Below are 20347 nucleotides of genomic sequence, written 5' to 3'. Positions count from 1 at the left end.
GCTGACAGCTCAGAGCCTGGAACCTGCTTCAGACCTGTGTCTCCCTCCCTCTCTGCCCCTCCCTGACTTGCATTCTGTGTCTCTGTCTCTCTCTCTCAAAAAATAAACCTTAAAAATAAAAAGAGTGTTTAGGGGCTGATGGGCCATAGTGTGGCTTCACATGCAAGGAACCAATCAGGTGCTAAATGACCATAACTGGGCAGGTTGTTATAGCTGGATCACAAGGGGCCAGATAAGAACAGTGATAACATGAGCTCACCCTGGACTTTACATTAGGACTCTTTCTGTTCCCATTGCTTAATATCAATATTGACTCTTGACCTTTGGAAGATTCTGAGCCTGTAAGCAAGGGAAGAAGAGTTTGAATTTTGGGCAGAGAAATATGAGACAAAAAAGAGGCAGGTTTAAGCATCGATTCTTGATCTCAGCTCAGGTCATGATCTCATGGTTTGTGAGTTCGAGCCCTGCATTGGGCTCTGCGCCATCAGCGAGAGCCTGTTTGGGATTCTGTGTCTTCTTCTCTTTGCCCCTCCCCAGCTTGCTCTCTCTCTTTCTCTAAAAGAAAAAAAAAAAAAAAAGCTTTAAAAAAAAGAAGCACTTCCAGACAAAAAGGGGAGAATGTGTCAATCATGTAAGATGGTCTGAAAGACCCAGATGTGCTGCAACCTGCCTCTTTTTTGTCTCAAATTTCTCTGCCCAAAATTGAAACTCTTCTTCCCTTGCTTACAAGTTCATTGTCTTCCAAAGGTCAAGAGTCAATATTGATATTAAACAATGGGAACAGAAAGAGTCCTAATGTAAAGTCCCAAGTGGGCTTATGTTATCACTGTTCTTATCTGGCCCCATGTGATCCAGCTATGACAACCTGCCCAGTTATGGTCATTTAGCCCCTGATTGGTTTCTTACATGTGAATTGGACTGCACCACCCAGACACCCCCGGAAGTGCTTCTTTATTTAGACATGGCCCCAGTGTCTTCTGTCTTAAAATGCCTCAGGCAGCCTCCTGGTGCTTACCACAGGCTGTGTTCTTGCACTGACTGTACAGAAAGAGAAGGCATAATAAACCTACCCATATATACCCCAGCCCAGGCCCTTTGCCTGGTCTGTGTTGTGAATGGAGGTCGAGGAGGGACATGGAGATAGATAGATAGATAGATAGGTAGATAGATAGATAGATAGATAGATAATAAATAAATAAATAAAATGACTGGGGCAGTGATAATGCTCTGCAAACCAACTCTTTTCTCTTAGATATGAACAAAGTTAAGGAGAGATTCTAAAATCTCTTGAGTCCTTGTCAGTGTCCTTGGGAACAGCTGAGAAGTCTCCATAATGGTAAAAGAAACCATGATGAAAACTTGAGAGATTATTTGGAGGTACAGATCCTAACTAAGGAGTTTAGTTTTTGCTTTCTGCTAGGAGCACAGTGGAAGGTAATATGACTTTAGGCTATGGAAGAACTCATGTGTTTGGATGTCAGATGGGTGCCTGAGACACAGTTCCAGGTCTTGCTGACTTTCAGTGTGTCACCTAGAGAGTTGATGGACAGACAGATGCACCATATTCCTCATGTTTTTGTTCTGAGAAATAGTACTGCCAGGACCACATCCTGTTACAGTGTTGCATCTAACAGGTTGTATGTCACTGCAGCATTAATTAGAAAGTGCCCCTTCCAGTGGCCAGAGCCCTATTTGCTATGATCGTGCTGTCACATCCAGCCAAGGATCTAGCCCTGACACATGGACCACAAAAGGAGGGATGCTTTTTTTTTCACCCAAGTGGAAAAGATGCCTGTGGTAAGCTCTTCCATGTTAGAAATTCACTCTTGCATATCTTATGTCTCTCAATGATACCTCCAAGGATTTCATTTCTTTAGACCTTAAGAGATCTTTGAGGAGATAAAGAGTGAGGATTATCAGGCAGTCACTTGAAGAACAATAGACAAAGGCAGAGGCATCAGAACACACACCAGTGCCTGCACACATCAATGCCTTTGTTATGATATCAGATCACGGTAATTTTCAAATGTTGTAATTTGGCAAATTGGATCTTCAAATAGGTGAATAAGTTCACCTTAAAAAAATAGTACTTTCACACAGAGACTGATTGCTCTTTTTTTTTGTAGTTTCTCTTCTCTGAGTGTTTGCTGTGTGTGTTTAACGCTCTACCCTTTGTTTTCCCAGCCCCATGGAAAGTGTGCTACTCTCTGCTGGTTTCTTATGATAGCTTTGCTCACTGAGGCAGAGCAGCCTGCAAAACTGTTCAATATATCTGACTGGCAGCTATCCTCAAGTGTAGCTGACAGACCCCGAGAACACACTCCCTCCTCCTTGTTTCTAAGGTATGGCTGCAGTTAATGAGAATTTATTAACATTTACCTGTCTCAAAGACAGTCACGTATTTTTCAAACATAGAATGATTTTTCTTCCTTTATTAGTGAAATTAACCAAATTATGAATAATTTACTTGCTAAATTATCTTAAGTTTCACCTTTGGCTTTTAAATAGAAATATGCACATGTGCTACATTTTCAAGGCAAAGGAAATATGTAACATTAATTTCAGCACAAATTATAAAAAGTATAATGTTGGCACTGTGATGACTGACTTGCTATAGTTAAGCTGATCTTCATAGTTTATTTAGAGAGAATAAACTAATATCTAGTGCTTAATGAAAGATAATCTGAAAATTACTCACCTTTTGTAATATCAGAAAATATTAAATCCTATATGTATCAAATCAATGAGATTGTTAATGCTGATGATACTTTTTTCCTTGCTCACATATCAACTTTCTCTTTCAATAGATTCTTCCTGTTTCCTCTAAAATTCTATTTCCCACTAAAAGTAAGTTATTGAACATTCCATTTCTTTCCTTTAGCAACAGTTCTACCTCTTTCTCTTCAAATGTAAACTTTACAAAGTGTTGTCTACATTGTTTCCTTCTTTTTTTTAAAAAAATTTTTTTTAACGCTTATTTATTTTTGAGACAGAGAGAGACAGAGCATGAATGGGGAAGGAGCAGAGAGAGAGGGAGACACAGAATTGGAAGCAGGCTCCAGGCTCCGAGCCATCAGCCCAGAGCCCGACGCGGGGCTCGAACTCAGGGACCACGAGATCGTGACCTGAGTCGAAGTCGGACCTTTAACCGACTGAGCCACCCAGGCGCCCCCATTGTTTCCTTCTTAATGAAACTAACAAACACTTATTTAACAGTTACTTATACCATATACTGTTCTAAAATTAATTTAAGGGGCCCCTGGCTGATGCAGTTGGTGGAGCAGGGGACTTTTGATTTCAGGGTTTTACCTTCGAGCCCCGCGTTGGGTGTAGGATTACTTGAATATTAAATCTTAAAAAAAAAATTAAATTAATCTGAGATTTTTGATCATCAAGACAGTATAAAGAATTCAAAATGATTTTGGGGAGATGAAACTTAATTCAAGTTTCCCCATCAGAGCTATATATGCCAATAACATAACTATAATGGCTGTCAATAAGGCCTTTTTCCCAACTCTCATATTATTTAGCATATTCCTATTTTTTCTTTTGGTTTTACTATTTCAATCAACCTTTATTTACTGTGATAGCCAACTCAGTCTATGTCTGTGTCAACATTATACTTTAGTGTGTTTTGTTTATGTTACATAATCTGTTAGGTCCCTTAAACCACACGACAGACACAGAGATATCTTGCTCTTGGGGGAAGTAGACTTGCATAGGGTGAAGAATAGGACTCCCTCATTTTTGTAAGGACAGACTTTCTCTATGAATTGTATAGATGATATTTCTAAAGAGTTACCAAAAGCATTGTATATATGTATGTGAGTTAGAAATATGGTTTCTCACTCAACCTTTCATGACTCAGTTGCCTCCCTTGATGTACTCTTTGCACAAGACAGTAAAAATGTGGACAGGAAGTAGTTCCATACTGAAGCTCAGCATATACCGAAATATAGATTTTTCTGCCTTTGTATACTCAAGAGATACTGCTTTTGTCAGTGTCTAGGGAGTTTAGGTGAGTATATAACACCAGCTTAACTTGTAATAGCTATTCCTGACAAATGTTAGCTCTCTGTAACCCCCATTTTCAGGACCTGGTGCTTTAATGTAATTCTAGGGCTGCTTAGAACTCTAGCATTATGTCTCCTATTAAGGCGAAGAACTCCTCCATGAGCCTGACCTCATTATTTCTGTAAAACAAACATATCCTAGGGTCTTTTCCTTCAAGACTCTGCCCTGATCCATGGCTCAGGACACTAATGGGCGATTGATATCTGACAACCTTTCGGGAAACATAACTGCTTTAAGCAAGATGGGTTTAGATGACCTTACTGGTGGGATATTAAGGATATGACAAGCTATAGCGAGTTTTAAAAATTTGACAGTGGATATTTAGTGCCCTCTAAATTATAATCCATAAATCAACTATGCATATGCTGGCCTTGTTAGAACTTGCAGAATAGATACCGCAAAAACACATAAAGTGACAAACTCAGCCATCAAACTTAAGCCTGTTGATAATATGTTAATTATATTGGTTCTCTAGAGCCCTGTATCCATGCATTCTATTAAAGACATATGATGACAGGCAGTGGTAAATGATTTATAATCCTTAGTGTGCTCAGCCCTATGCAAAATACTTATACTGTAGAACAATTAGAAAGAATTACCCCCAGTTCCCGCAAAAAAAAAAAAAGCATTTTAAACTGAGTCAGATCATGTTACATGAAGGCCATGTGGCTAGAGCAAAATGTACAGACTTCTAAAAATTTACTTTTTAGTTTTTGTAATTTTTTGCAGACTTCTAAAAATTTTTACTAGAAAATCACTAATGATCTCCTGATTGTTCAACCTTATCACGGTTTTTGATCATCTGTGATCAGGAGGTTATATGGAACAAAATGACTTTTGATTCACTGCTGTGGCTGGGTGGGTGTGGCTGGGTGTAGATGTCTTGTGAGCTGGGCCAGTGCCCTAAAGGAGACCATTACAGAAGATCACATGAGATAAAGTAGCTAAAACTTGTAAAGCTTTTATCACAATGTCTGGATCATGGTAAACACTCAATAAATGTATAAATTTTAGATTTTATTTTATTTTGTTTTGAGTAGGCTCAATGCCCAGCACAGAGCCCAGGGTGGGACTTGAACTCACGACCCTGAGATCAAGAGCTGAGCTGAGATCAAGAGTTGGACACTCGGGGCGCCTGGGTGGTGCAGTCGGTTAAGCGTCCAACTTCAGCCAGGTCACGATCTCGCGGTCCGTGAGTTCGAGCCCCGCGTCAGGCTCTGGGCTGATGGCTCAGAGCCTGGAGCCTGTTTCCAATTCTGTGTCTCCCTCTCTCTCTGCCCCTCCCCCGTTCATGCTCTGTCTCTCTCTGTCCCAAAAATAAAATAAACGTTGAAAAAAAAAATTAAAAAAAAAAAAAAAAGAGTTGGACACTCAACTAACTGAGCCGCCCATGAATCCATGAATTTTAGATTTTAAAAAATGTTTCTCACAACATATAGCATATGAACTTGGACTTGAAGGATGGCAATAGTTCAATAAACTTATTCTACTGTATTTGCATATAACAGATCCTCACTAAACGATTCACACATAAATCTATGCTAGTTAGGACACCACTAGTCTCTGTCATAAACACATCAAGGTTTCAGAGGTTTTCCTAAGAAAGTTTATTTTCTTGTATACATACCAATCCAATGCAGGTGTTCTTGATTGGCATGTGAATTTTCTCCATGTGGTTATTCAGGGACCCAGTCTCCTGCTACTTTCTGATAATGCTATGGGCCCGAGTCTTCATTTAGCAGACAGATAGAGTGAGGAGAGAGAACTTACATTCACTCTTAATTGTTTGGAAGCAGCATGTACCATTGCTACCATTACATTGTCAAGAACTGGTCAGATGGCCTCTTTATATACAAAGAACTTGAAAAAAAATTGTCCTTGGCTGGACAATTGATTCTCAGGACAACTCTACACTCTGTGGAAAAGGGTGCAGACATTTTTGGTGACCCACTTGGTCATTTCTGCCATAAGAGTATTGTAGAAAGTTTCCAGAATATAAACTGCTAAGTCTGAAGAAGTGGAAATATATTTGTGTTGACTCACATAACTGAACCTCATTCAACACTTCTATGCGATTGTAGCAGTGCTCTAACTTGATGTTTTAAAAGTTGCACGGAATGGATGTTAGTACCGTTTCACGAAGTAACACCTACTCTAGGTGGATCGGTCGCTAATATATTTTAAGGATCTGTGTTGTTCTTTGATGTTTTTTTGAATCCTTTTTTATGTTATGAAGCCCTGCTGGTAAGCTTCATGGCTACTAAACATATAGGCTTGGGGTTTGACTGGGGAGAAAATCAAATAATTTATTTTTGTTAAAGTTCAGCCTTGGTCATCTATGTCATTAGATCAGACTCCCAGAAGCTTATCTCTACCTCTGTTTCCTCTAGGCTAGATTATACAAATCCCTGCTTGCTGGCCACTGAATAAATTGCTCTTTGAACTTGCATTTTTTTTTTTTTTTATGTTCATCTGCTATTCTATCTTATGTGGAGAAGCCATAGTTTGCTACCATTATTTTATATCATTATTACTGCTATGTGCTACACTTTGAGTGAATAACATAATTTGAAGTTTCTATTATCAGAATAATATGCATATTTATTCAAATAAATAAAATATTTCAAGAAAAAAATGACACTAAAATAAGCCCCCAAACTCATATTTTATTTCTTAGTCAATGAACAACACAAGTTGAGTTATTTCTTGGGTTTAATGGGCATACGTGTCTGACATCTTTCCTAATTTTCTTACATAGATGTTATATCAACAATGATGCATTCTAACTAATTCTTTTTTTTTTAAGTTTTTATTTAAATTCCAGTTAGTGAACATACAGTGTAATATTAGTTTCAGGTGTACAATATAGTGATTCAGCACTTACATACAACACCCACTGCTCCATCCTAACTAATTCTTAAAAAGGACAGCCCATAGTGTAAACATAAGGAATTAAGAAAAAAAAAAACCCTACTTTTATTTGTATGCCATATGGAATCATTGACTTTATTAAGTCATAACCTGTACTCACTCTCAAATTATTGTTGTTAATGCATTTTTCCTGATTCCTAATATTGAGGATTTTTATCCCCATCACATACTCTGTTCTATGCAAGAGAGCAGTGGCAATGATGCCTTAGAAATAGTTGAATAGTTCTCTGGATGACTTCTGAATAAAAAACTAAGAGAAGTATGTTTAAAGAATACTAGGAATCAAGATGTGTGTGAGAGGTGGGGATGGTGGGGTATAACGTACTGAGTCCAATATTCCATATACTATCAATCAGTTTTATCATGTTAGCAGATGGGGAAATTGGACCCCATTTACCGTCTCCTTTTATTAAATGGTGAAATAGCCACTTAGAAGAGGAGAAATGCAAACTAGTAGGGTACTCAGTTCTGATGCTCCACTGGGGTTGGTAGTCTAGTCAAGAGATGTGAATGCCACATTCACTGTCTGTGACCAGCTGATGTCACATTTAGTGCCACACCTTCCCTTGCCTCCTGGACTGGGGAGAAATCCTAGGCTTGGCAAGTAGTTTTCTTGATGACTTCAAAGCTGGTTAAAGAATTAATGTTAATTGTTATAGTTAATTTTATGTGTCATTTTGGCTGGTCCATGGTGGCCAGGTATTTGGTCAAATTATTCTGGATGTTTCTGTGAAAGAATGTTTGGATGAGATTAGCATTTAAGCGGGTAGACTGAGTAAAGCAGATTACTCCCCATAAATTGGGTAGGTATCTTCCAGTCAGTTGGAGGCTTTAATAGAACAAAGAATTAACTCCTCTAAAGTAGAGGGATTTCTGTCAGAAGACTGACTTTGAACTTGAACTATAACTTTTCTCTGGGTCTCCAGCCTGCTGACTTACCTCCTCAGATTTTGGACTAACCCTAGTCTCCACAGTCCCATGAGCCAATTCCTTAAACACTTTCTCTTTCTCTGTAAATATATATATATATATATATATATATATATATATATATACACACACACACACACACACACACACACTGACATATACCAAACTGGATAGTTAAAACTTTAGCTTTGGTTACTAAGAAGGTAGTTATAGCTTAACTCTATTATATGATATTATTGAGAATTGGTTATTCTGGATTATTGAGCATTTTATTTAACAGAGTATGTGTAACTACTATGCATTTGCAATCTACATACACATTTTTTTTTCTTTTTGGAATTTAGGTATTTTGTTGAAGTAGTTTATATTTGTAAGTAAAAGTAAACAGTTTTGAAATGAACATGTACATCCATAAATATAATAAACATAATAAATATGAATAACAACAATAAATTAATAAACCTAGTACTAATTCTGACACTCAGTGACCTAACGTTTTTAAGAGAAAAAGTTAAAAATAGCTATTTTAAAATATTTATAAACTTTCTGTTTTATAAAGTGTTAAAAGCTTGTTTTGCTTCCCTCTCTCTTCCCCCTCCATATATTTATCTATTTTGCTTCTTAAATTCTACATGTGAGTGAAATCATATAGTATTTGTCTTTCTCTGACTCACTTATTTCACTTAGCATAATACACTCAAACTCCATCCACATTGTTGCAAATGACAAGATTTCATCCGTTTTTTTTTTTTTTAATGTTACTCTATTCAATATTTATTTATTTTTGAGACAGAGAGAGACAGAGCATGAACAGGGGAGGGTCAGAGAGAGAGGGAGACAGAATCTGAAGCAGACTCCAGGCTCTGAGCTGTCAGTCAGCACAGAGCCCGACGCGGGGCTCGAACTCACAGACTGTGAGATCATGACCTGAGCCGAAGTCGGATGCTCAACCGACTGAGCCACCCAGGCGCCCGAAGATTTCATCCTTTTTGATGGCTGAGTAATATTCCAGTGTATATATGCACATCACATCTTCTTTATCCATTAATCAAATAATGGACCTTTGATCTCTTTGTATAACTTGGGTATTGTTGATAGTACTGCTATAAACATTGGGGTTCATGTCTCCCTTCAAATCACTATTTTTGTATCTCTTGGATAAATACCTTGTAGAGTAATTGCTGGGTTGTAGAGTAGCTCCATTTTTTAAAACTTTTTGAGGAACCTCCATAGTGTTTTCCAGAGTGGCTGCACCAGTTTGCATTCTTGGTGGATTTTTTTCAACCTAGAGTCTTATGTTTTTCAAGTTTTGAAAATTAAAAAAAAAATATTTCTTTCATCTCCCTCCTTCTTTTCTCCCCACTTATTCTCCCTATCTGAGATTCTTGTTATTTGGATGTTGAATCCCCTGAACTGGCTCCTCAGTTTTTAGTTTATTATACCTTACTTTTTTTTGTTGTTGTTGTTGCTTTTTTTGGGGGGTATGCATCAAGTTTATTTGTCTTCAAACTCTTAAGTTTTTCATTTTTTCTATTACTATTATTATTATTATTAATATTAGTTTTGCTTTCTGTTTCAGGATATAATAGCTTATTTCTTTGGGGATAGTTTTCATATCCCTGAATATACTCTGTTCTTGAAGTCATTTTTTCTCTTGGTCGGTTGTGGTCTCTGTCTCGTATTTATTTATTTATTTATTTATTTATTTATGCTACGTATTTGAGAGAGAGAGAGAGAGAGCATGAGTGGGGGGAGTGGTGGAGGGGTAGAGAAAGAGAGAGGGAGACAGAATCTGAAGTAGGCTCCAGGCTTTGAGTTGTCAGCACAGAGCCCAACACAGGGCTTGAAGTCATGAACAGTGAGATCATGATCTGAGCTGAATTCAGACACTTAATTGACTGAGCCACCCAGGTGCCCCTATTTATTTATTTTTTAATGTTTATTGTTTTGAGAGAGAGAGAGCGTAAAGTAAATTTTCCAGAGAAAATAAACTTTTTTTCCCTGGTGATCTATGTTACTTCCATTTTCCAAATTATGGAGATATAAAATTTCCCATTCACTTTCATACTTGAAGAAGATGCCACCATTTGATAGGTGGTTTAACTGCTTTGGATTACAGATTAACAATGGAAGAAGGGGCCAACGTCTTAAATTACCCTAAGACAGACTACTGCCTAAGTAGTCAGGCAGAATAGGTGAAAATCATATAATTAACTATGTCCAGGCAAGTAGACAATGTTCAGCGGTCAACAGATCAAAGAGTAGCATCATGAAACTTCCAGTTCTACTTCCCTCTTGTGGTAGGCATCCCAGCACTTGTGAATATTTATCATGGGCCAGGAATTGGTCAAAAGCATATGGTTCAACCCTGCTCCTCACTGAGGCAGGATAATGGTACTTAGATTCATTTAATATTCATTCAACAATTACTTACTGCACACTGACCATGTTTGTACCTGGTACTCTGTGAAGCATTGTTGATAACACTGTAGAGCAAGACACATGGACCCTATCTTCAAAGACTTATGATGTAGTAGCAAAGACAAATAATAACAAGTAAAGTCTTGGGTAGCACATAAAGGCAAAATATAGAATGCTGTCTTATGTATGGCTCCCTAGAAACAGCCTGAGATCAGAACACTTGTACAAGTTACTTCTTAAGGGAGTGCACTCAGGGAAAATCGAGAGAGGGAGGCAGGATAACCAGAGAAGAAAGTTAAGCAAGATGTGGTCTCCGCTGGAGACTAGTTTGAGCCTGTGCTTACAGGGCATTCTAGAGTATGAATGATACCAACAAGTTGTCCCACACTGAGGAGGTAAGCTTTTTGTAATTCTGACCAGTCAGTCTTTGGGTTAGGGTTTCCAGGTAGAGTGAGGGTGGCAGGAGTGTGGAAGGAGCATATTTTATAATTTATTTGGCTTTTTAAAAAAGTTTTTATTTATTTTGAGAGAGAGAGAAAGCACATGTGAGAGAGAGCATAAGAGGGAGCAAGGGAGAGACAGAGAGAGAGAGAGAATGAGAGAGAGAATTCCAAGCAGGCTCTGCGCTGAGCCTCGGGATTGGATCCCAAGACTATGACCTCATTACCTGAGCCAAAATCAAGAATTAGACACTCAACCGACTGAGCTACCCAGGTGCCCCTTTATTTGGCTTTTTTAGTTGAAAAAATATGTAAATATTGTTAAAAAAAAATTAACTTTTTAAAAAAAGAACAAAGAAACACATCATTTCCCTTTTGCCCTAGCCTATGACTTACCCAGTCTAAGTGCAAATATTCTAAAAACCTACATACATATGCAAACATACATATGAGTGTGAATGAATATACTTGTGTATTTCTTTTTTTAACCATATTAACCATTTAAAGGATAATTTCAGTAAAGTATATTCACACTGTTGTGAAATAGATCTTCCAAACTTCTTCACCTTGTAAATCTGAAACTCCATTCCGATTAAACAATTTCCCTTTCTCCTTTTCCCTCAGTCTCTGGTAACCACCATTCCATATGTTTCTATGAATTTGACTATTTTAGATACCTCATATAAGTGGAATCAAAAGTATTTTTTTGTTGTTGTTTCTGGCTTATTTAACTTAGTATAATGTCCTCAAGGTTCATCTGTGTGGTATCATGTCATAGGATTTTCTTCTTTTAAGGCTGAAAAATGTTCCATTGTATGTGTAGGCAACATCGTGTTTATCCATTCATCCATAGATGGACATTTTGTTTCCATTTCTTGACTGTTGCAAATAACCCAGTCATAAATATAGGTGTATAAATATGTCTTTGAGACACTATTTTTGATTGATTTTTTTTTTTTTTTTGATATACACCTAGAAGTGGGATTGCTGGATCATATAGTAGCTCTACTTTTGTTTGAGGAAATTCTACATTGTTTTCCAAAGTGATCGCACCGTTTTACAGTCTCACCAAGAGTACACACAGGTTCCAATTTCTCCACATTCTCATCAGCACTTGTTATTTATTTATTTATTTATTTATTTATTTATTTATTTATTTATTTTATAGGAGCCATCCTAATGGGTGTGAAGTGATGGCTACTTATGTTGAAACATGGGAAATAACTGAGTGGAGTCTGTATCCACATTTATGTGACTAGTAGGCTTTAGACTTTATTGTAGCATGACCTGTCTGAGCTGTTTTCAGTGAGAAGTCTTTGATGCCAATATGTTTATGTCTTTTCTCATGGTCTAACCATATCCCCTTGAGTACTTTCTCTCGGTCTTAAGTATAGTGATTTACATTTGCTGCTTGTGTCCTGAGGGCCAATATAGGGAAGAGAGATAGTGGTTTCAACATTCAATGCATACATTTTATTTATTGCCCGTTTCCAATTATGTTTGGTGTCTCCGTATCCAGGAATCCATACAGCAAACCTCCATTCTTCTGCTGAGTGGTTACTTGTTTGGAAGGAGCTCGTAAGATCGAGTAGAGAAATAACTACTTGTACAGGCTTCCGTTTAAATCTTTTTAAACTTCATCTTCATTCCTCCTTCCTGGGGTAGTATGGGTGACAATTCCTGTACTTTGTGGGATTACCCTGTGTAAATTGGATTGTTTCTCCGTTTTTTGATTTTGTTTTTTGTTTTTTTTTCCACCGTCAACTGAAGATTCAGCTTTCTTGGGTCTTACACCAGTTAAAATAGTTAAAATACATCCAGTTTGATTTCCAGCTCCAAAAAATAATGTTATTCTTCTTACATTGTTTACTTTTTTTTTGCATATTTATATTTTGTTTATGAATGCCTGTGCTATGAATTTAGTGACTTTTTTAGTGGGGTGGTGGGAGTAGTAACATTGAATTAAAAAAGCCCAGGAGATTGACAGGATTTTATTAGTGTTGTTCCAACCATTACATCAAAAGTGATTTCAATCTCACTTTTGTGTCACAGAAGACTGATGCCCTGTAGTCCACAAATAGATTGTTATGGTTGTTAAGATTTCCGTGAGTACACAGGGTTGAACTGATCTGAAGACACATGAAACAGATCAGTCTTAGAAAAATTCTCCCTCCCTAACTCTTGCAAATTTCAAATTCTCTTTGCCAGTTCATTTTGGGCACCTGGTGCCATTGTCTTCTAAGTGTGCCAAGCTTTAGGACTTGGTATCCAGCCAGACCTTTAATCTTATATGTTCTGTCTTCTGGTCCTTCCCAGTGCTACTTTCCAAAGATTCCAGTAGGTGCTTAGGGCTATTTAAATAAATGAATCCCACATCGTCTGTTAGTTGGCTCCTGTATTACCAGTTACATACAATATTATAGACTTAAATGAACCTTTATTTTCATTGACAAACACTAAAACATACTCTTCATGTTGGGTTATCAGGCTCTCGTTATAGGATAATAGGACAAATGATGTTTGGCTAGAGACTTTCAAATCACACCCCAAGTATCATAGATCTATCATGTTTATGCTATAGAACCGTCCTATATGTGAAAGTAAATTCCAAACGGGCAGTCACTGAGGAATGTGTATATTTTTTGTATTATTTTGTTCACTGATAGAAATGATAATACATGACAGAAAAAAAATTAAGTACAGTAAAAGATTCACCCAGGATCTCATTATTGCCCTTAAACAGGGTTTCTGATTTTCTTTTAAAGTTATAGTCATACAGTAGGTTTCTTTACATTCTAAATTTATTCACTAAACATTATATGTCATGATCATTTCCTTGTTCCTTAGAAATCTTTATAATCCTAGAATGAAGGCTTTATAATCATAGCCGTAAAATTTTCTGACTGTAACATAATTGATTTAACTATCTTCTCATTATTGATAATTCAAATTGTGTCCAACTATTTCTCTGTTACATAGTGTATCAATCAGGGTTCTACCATTAAAATTGAAACTACTCTATGTATTTAAAACATAGAGTTTAGTGTTGGAAATTGATCATTCAGGTGGTGGAAGCTTTAAAGAGACAGAGTGCTGAGCCATCCCAGAAATTAGCAACAGCAAATTGTCATTTCCACTCCCAGGCTGAAGACAAAGGACAATGGGGTGATGTTAACTAATAAGCCCCAGGGGCTGAAGTCACCCTATTAAAGCTGGAACCATGTTGGAGACTCTGAGGCAGAGGATGGGGCACAGAGAGAAAAACCCGGGCTTCTTCCTTCCTCCTGCCATCCATTTTTCACAATTAACTCTGGAATATTGTGATTTATGCTAAGAAGTATATATTTGGTTTTCGTCCCCATTTCTGACATAGAGCTCCTAAAACATTTGGAATTTTCTAAGAATGAGAGTTATAAAGGTGTTTTTGTTATGTTAATGATGTGACTATGGCCCCCACCTAAGGATGGGGCTGGTTGCCAAGAGACCCAATTAGGTGATAAGAGGGTTGGTAAATTCAGTCACACCCTGACTTCTGGGGAGTGAACGGGAACTGGAGGTTGATTTAATTGCCAATGGCCAATGGTTTAATTAATTATGACTAGTTAATAAAGCCTCCATAAAAACCCAAAAGGAGAGCTTCTGGATAGGTGGACACGAGAAGGTTCTGGAAGAGTGGCAAGCTTGGAGAGGGCATGGAAGCTCCACACCCCTTCCCCATTACTTGCCTTATGCATCTCTTATCTCTGGGTGATTGTGAGTTTTATCCCCTTGTAATAAACTGGCAATCTGGTAAGTAAAAACATTTCTTTGAGTTCTGTGAACCACTCTAGCAAATTAATTGAAACAGAGGAGAAGGTTGTGAGAAGCTCCAATTTGTAGCCTGTTGGTCAGAAGCTTCCTAGTGATATCTGAACTGGCAGGGGGTTGAAAAGAGGGAGGCTGGGGCGCCTGGGTGGCTCAGTCGGTTAAGCATCTGACTTCGGCTCAGGTCATGATCCCGCAGTTCATGAGTTCCAGCCCCGCGTCGGGCTCTGTGCTGACAGCTCAGAGCCTGCAGCCTGCTTCGGATTCTGTGTCTCCCTCTGTCTCTGCCCCTCCCCCGCTCATGCTCTGTCTCTCTCTCTCTCTCTCTCTGTCTGTCAGAAATAAACATTAAAAAAATTAAAAAAGAAAAAAAAAGTGGGAGGCTAGTTTTGTGGGACTGAGCCTTAAACCTGTGGAATCTGATGCCATTCCTGGATAGTGTCAGAATTAAGTTAAAATTTTTTTTAAGTTTATTTATTTATTTTGAGAGAGCAAGAGAGAATACAAGCAGGGAAGGGGCAAAAAGAGGGGAAGACAGAAACCCAAGCAGGCTCCATGCTGTCAGTACAGAGCCCAACATGGGGCTTGGTAACCCAAACAGTGAGATCATGACTTGAGGGGAGATCAAGAGTTGAATGCTTAACAGACTAAGCCACCCATAATAAAGTTGAATTTTTGGACACGCTGTTGTTGTTTTGAGAATTGCTTGTTGGTGTAAGGAACCCCACCCCCACATTGGAATTGGTACCAGGAACCTTAAATAGCCTCCCATTGGCATAATCAGGCTGGCAGCCAGATGAGACTAGAGGCTGAAAGCCCAGGCTGTATCTCAGTCAGGTCCCCTGGGTTACAGAAGTGAACAGGAGCTGTGTGAGGATTAAGACTAAGGAAAATCAGATACGTATAACCAACATATGTAATTTATGAAATTTTTAAAAGACTAAAAATCACTGATTTTCTTCAGTATATTCATTGTCTATAAAGTAAACCTATTCTGAGATATCAAAATGAGATAAGTTCTATTTTTAAAAATGGAACTCTATATTCAGTGCCTGGCCCATAGTAGTAGCTTAATAACTATTTAAATTTTTTTTTTTTCAACGTTTATTTATTTTTGGGACAGAGAGAGACAGAGCATGAACGGGGGAGGAGCAGAGAGAGAGGGAGACACAGAATCGGAAACAGGCTCCAGGCTCTGAGCCATCAGCCCAGAGCCCGATGCGGGGCTCGAACTCACGGACCGTGAGATCGTGACCTGGCTGAAGTCGGACGCTTAACCGACTGCGCCACCCAGGCGCCCCAATAACTATTTAATGAATAACTGCATGGATAGTTATAAAAATGTTTCCCATTTGTAACTTAAATGATTTTGGTTCTGAGATGTCCACTATTTGTAGTGCCTTTTCAAGCTGCATGCGAACAGGGTCTAGAAAATTGATTCATAAGAGCAATTTCACTTATTTTTTTTCTAGTTTAGGCAGTAGTGGCCTCGTGTATTCATTCATCCTTTTCTTCTTCTAGTGTTGCAGAACCTGGTCTGCCCTGGCGGAAGAACCAAGCGGCACTCGGGGATCTTGGAAGGTGGAAGGTTTACTTCACACTGGCGGGCACAGAAGAGATCACTCTCCAGGGGTCTGAGTCCTGAGCGTAAGCAGAGGGAACAATTTGTAGTCTGTTACTTCCGCATTCCGCATTAGTAGTAATTTGGCGCTCCTGTGAGTGCACGCGCTCGGCAAGCTGGGTAGGAAGAACTCGGAAAGGGAGTCTTTGGTCAGGGACTGGAATTTCCCTATCAGTCCTGTCGACCATCTTACAACAGATTTTTACCTGTCATTAGAAATACTATTGGCTTTGTGGCCAAGACTATCTTTTTGAAGTAGTCTGGCTCCTTATTGAAAGAGAGAAATGGCACATTTATCCACGTCTCTTCTCCACGTCCTGTTTGTTGGTCTTTTTCAGTTACTTCCCAGGATTCCTGAGACCAAGTAAGGATCTCCTAGACCCTAGAATAAGGTAGGGATGTTGGAAATGTCATATAGCATAATCTTTACAGAGTCATTGTAAAATTGGCAACGAGAAAGATTCAATAAAACAAAAACGTATTTCCAGAAAGGAAAAGAAACTTCTTTTCTTAGCATGCTTATATTTTAAATTATAAAGAATTGTAGGAGATGGTGATTTTGGTCTGTCATAGGTTACTAATGACAGTTAATACTCTTTAAAGGATTTGTTCATTTCTCTTTATAAAAACAATGATTTTCATGGGGCTTACTCTTAGTGCTGCTATTTAAAGTTGCAATATAATACGACCAAATGGATTGAAATGGGGAAAAAACACTCCCCTGGATTCAACGATGATTAGGCTCCCTCATTAATCAACGGCTGTTCAACACTCCTATTGATGCCACTCTGTTGTTTTTACAAATAAGATTTAATAAGTTGTAGTCCTCAGGAGAGTCAATCAATAATTAATATTAGGAGCTACTAAGTGAATCGTTGCAATCATGTATGCATATAGAGAGTTCGTAGAGAATAATAATTAATTTTATAAGTCGCTCCTTTCACTAGTAAAATGTCAGGTGTGTTTTACAAGTGATGCTGGCAGAAATTATAACGTAATCTCCGAGGATATAATGGGTTTTGAGCTCTTTTCGTTCTTGGAAATGTTTGGCTGCATCCTACCCTCTCTCCGTCTTTCAAGTAAGTATGAACTCACGTCAGCCCTTGTTAGCTCCTCACTTCATCTTGTGCTAACCCCGTACAGGAGAGCAGGTTACCAAGCAACCACTAGCTGTCTCTAAGAGTGTCTGTGGCAACGGTACCTCCTGATACCTCCTGTCATAATGTCTCCTGTTAAGTTGTCAGGATGGGGGCACCAACGTGGTTGCCATAGTCACTCTTACCAGTGGCCTGTGGTTGCTGGACTGAGAGCATAGTTCTGAGTTCCCAAGATAATTAATGAAATAGTTATGAAATGGGCTATTCTGGCTGTTATTTTTTTCTTTCTTGGGTGGCTAAACAAATTCCTGATGCCTGTGAAGGGATTTAGACCGTTAATGTGTTTGTGATAATTAGGGTGAGAGTAGCTTAAATCTTCGAAGTGGGGCAAAATGGCATTCTGTCTATGATGTTAACATTTGCAAGTGTGGCATTTAGTTACCAATGAGGTGGGTCTTAAAGTAAGTCACAACAGGCAATTATCATTGCTTTTTTACATATGTTAGGAAGCAGCCCTTGTAGAAAGCAGAGTTGGGTCTCTTTAAATTGTTTTCCCATGGTGAATAGCTTCATCTTCATTTAGTTAGTCATGTAAATATGTGCATTTGTATAGTTGCCGGTTTGATTCTTACTCGGAGCCAGTGTTGCGAAGGATAATAACAGCAGTGGTAGTTACACTTACCAGTTGTTTACTTTGTATCAGATCCTGTGCTCAGGGCATTATCTCATTTAATCTCCACAGAGTCTGTGTGGGGAAGATGTGATTTATTTCCCTGTAAAATGTGAGGAAACCAAAACAAAGAGAAGAAAAGTAGTTTACCCAAAGACAGACAGCTCCGAAGAGCAAAGCTGGGATTTTTAACCCAGATCTGTTTGAGCCTGGAGGATTTACGCAAATGAGATTTTGGATTAAAGAACTACAGAAAAGAGAAATCTGTGTTGGATAAAAGGGGCTCTCCTGGTGAGGAATTATTTGCTGTAGAAACTCCTCTTTGCAGCACTGGTTCTTGAAGTTGATATAAAACCAATCTTATGACTGCCTGTATGATATTATTTAAGGACTTCAAGGAAAGACCTTGGGTCTGACAAAATTCTCATCTTGGGCCCCAGAGTGATTTGAGAGTCTTGTATTTGAATGATGGCATTGAAGTCTAGGAATTAACAGACTCCTTAGTGATCAGGAAAGGAGATTGCTAGTGGTGACTCCAGGGAAGGAGAATTCTCACACAGAGCCTCCCTGGGACATAAGCCTGAGAGGACTGCTAAGTAGCAGTGGGGGCATATCACGGATTATTAATAACCAGGGAAGAGGAATTTACAAAGTAGGTGTGAGTTGTTGAACATAAACTATTGACTTCATAATTTTGCAAAGGAATTGTCCCTCAGTGGATGTTTATAGGAGGATAGGTTTGTTTCATTCGTATTCAGATTTAATGATACACAATATTAGACACTTACTGATACACATATTCTACACTTTCGTATGTAATTCTGACAAATGTATATAGTAATGTAAACACCACTATAATCAAGATACAGATAGTTCCATCATCTGGTAAAGTTCCCTGTGCCCCTTTATAAAATAAAAACCCACCACCCATCCCAGCCCCTGGCACTGATGTGGTTTTCATTATTACATGTTCTCCTTCACTTTAGTTGTTCCTTTTCCAGGATGTCATATAAATTAAATCATGCAGTGTGTAGCTTTTTGAATCTGGCTTCTTTCAACACAATACTCTTTTAACACATTTGAGGTACATCCAATTTTTGTGTGTTTGTTCCTTTTCATTGTTGAGTTGTATACCTTTGAATGAATATGCGACAGTCTCTCTATCCAGTCTTCATGTGAGAGAAATGTGGATTGATTCTAGTCATTGATGATTATGAATAAAGCCTCTGTAACCATTCGCATTTAGAATTTTGTGTGAACTTTTATTTCAGTAGGTGTGTGAAGCTTTATTTCACTAGGGTAAATATCAAGGAATAGGATTGTTGGGTTGTATGGTAATGGTTGGTTAATTTTGTTAGAAAATATAGTCATTTTCTAAAGTGGTTGTATATTGCATGCCCACAAGAAGTATGTGAGAGTTCTAGTTCCTCTGTATTGCACATTCTGATGGGTGTGTAATGGTAATATCTCATTGTGGTTTAAATTTGTGTTTCCCCAATGACTAGTTTTGTGGAGCCTCTTTTCATAAGCTTATTTCTATTCTACATAACTTCTTTGGTGGAGCAGCTGTTTAAATCTTTTGCCATTTAAAAATGGGGTTGTTTCCTGGGGCTCCTGGGTGGCTCAGTCGGTTAAGCACTGACTTGGGCTTGGGTCATAATCTCGTGGTTCGTGGGTTTGAACCCTGTGTCGGGCTCTGTGCTGACAGCTCAGAGCCTGGAGCCTGCTTTGGGTTCTGTGTCTCCCTCTCTTTCTGCCCTTCCCCCTCTTGTGCTCTGTCTCTGTCTCTCAAAAATAAATAAACCCTATTAAAAAAATGGGATTGTTTCCTTACTATTGAATATTAAGAGATCTTTATATGTATTCTGGATGTAAGTCCTTTATCAGATATATAATTTGTAAATATTTCATCTGAGTCCATGGTTTATCTTTTCAGTTATTTCACAGTATCTTTCATAGAGCAGCCCTTAATTTTGATGAAGTCCAATTGATTTTTTTTTGAAATGGATTGTGCTTTTGGTATTATATCTAAGAAATCTTTTCTCAACCCAAGGTCACAAAGATTTTCTTCTCTGTTTTAAACATTTTATAGTTTTACATTTTATAATTAGATCTGTAATCCATTTTGGATTATTTTGTATAAAATGTATGAGTAATTTTACATGGTTCATTTGTTGGCATAGGGGTATCTAATTTTTCCAGGACCATTTATTAAAAAGGCTATCAATTCCTCATTAAATTGCCTTTGTACCTTTATAAAAAAATCAATTGGCCATATATATGTTGATCTATCTCTGGACTCTGTTCTGTTTCATTGATCTATATGTCTGTCCTTTCTCCAATATCACTCTAGCTTTAT

General features: G+C 38.1%; 1 non-coding gene across 1 annotated transcript; it reads left to right on the top strand.

The window, feature by feature from the left end:
- The first annotated feature begins 998 nt into the window (after window positions 1-998).
- On the top strand, window positions 999-1128 carry LOC112863010 (small nucleolar RNA SNORA51). The gene has a single exon (XR_003223851.1). It is a non-coding gene; the product is annotated as a small nucleolar RNA SNORA51 (small nucleolar RNA).
- The last annotated feature ends 19219 nt before the right edge of the window (window positions 1129-20347 follow it).

The sequence above is a fragment of the Puma concolor genome, chromosome B2 (assembly GCF_028749965.1).
Source record: "Puma concolor isolate L17-30 chromosome B2, mPumCon1.1.hap2, whole genome shotgun sequence".
Lineage (NCBI taxonomy): Eukaryota > Metazoa > Chordata > Mammalia > Carnivora > Felidae > Puma > Puma concolor.
This window is presented reverse-complemented; position numbering and strand designations above follow the sequence as displayed.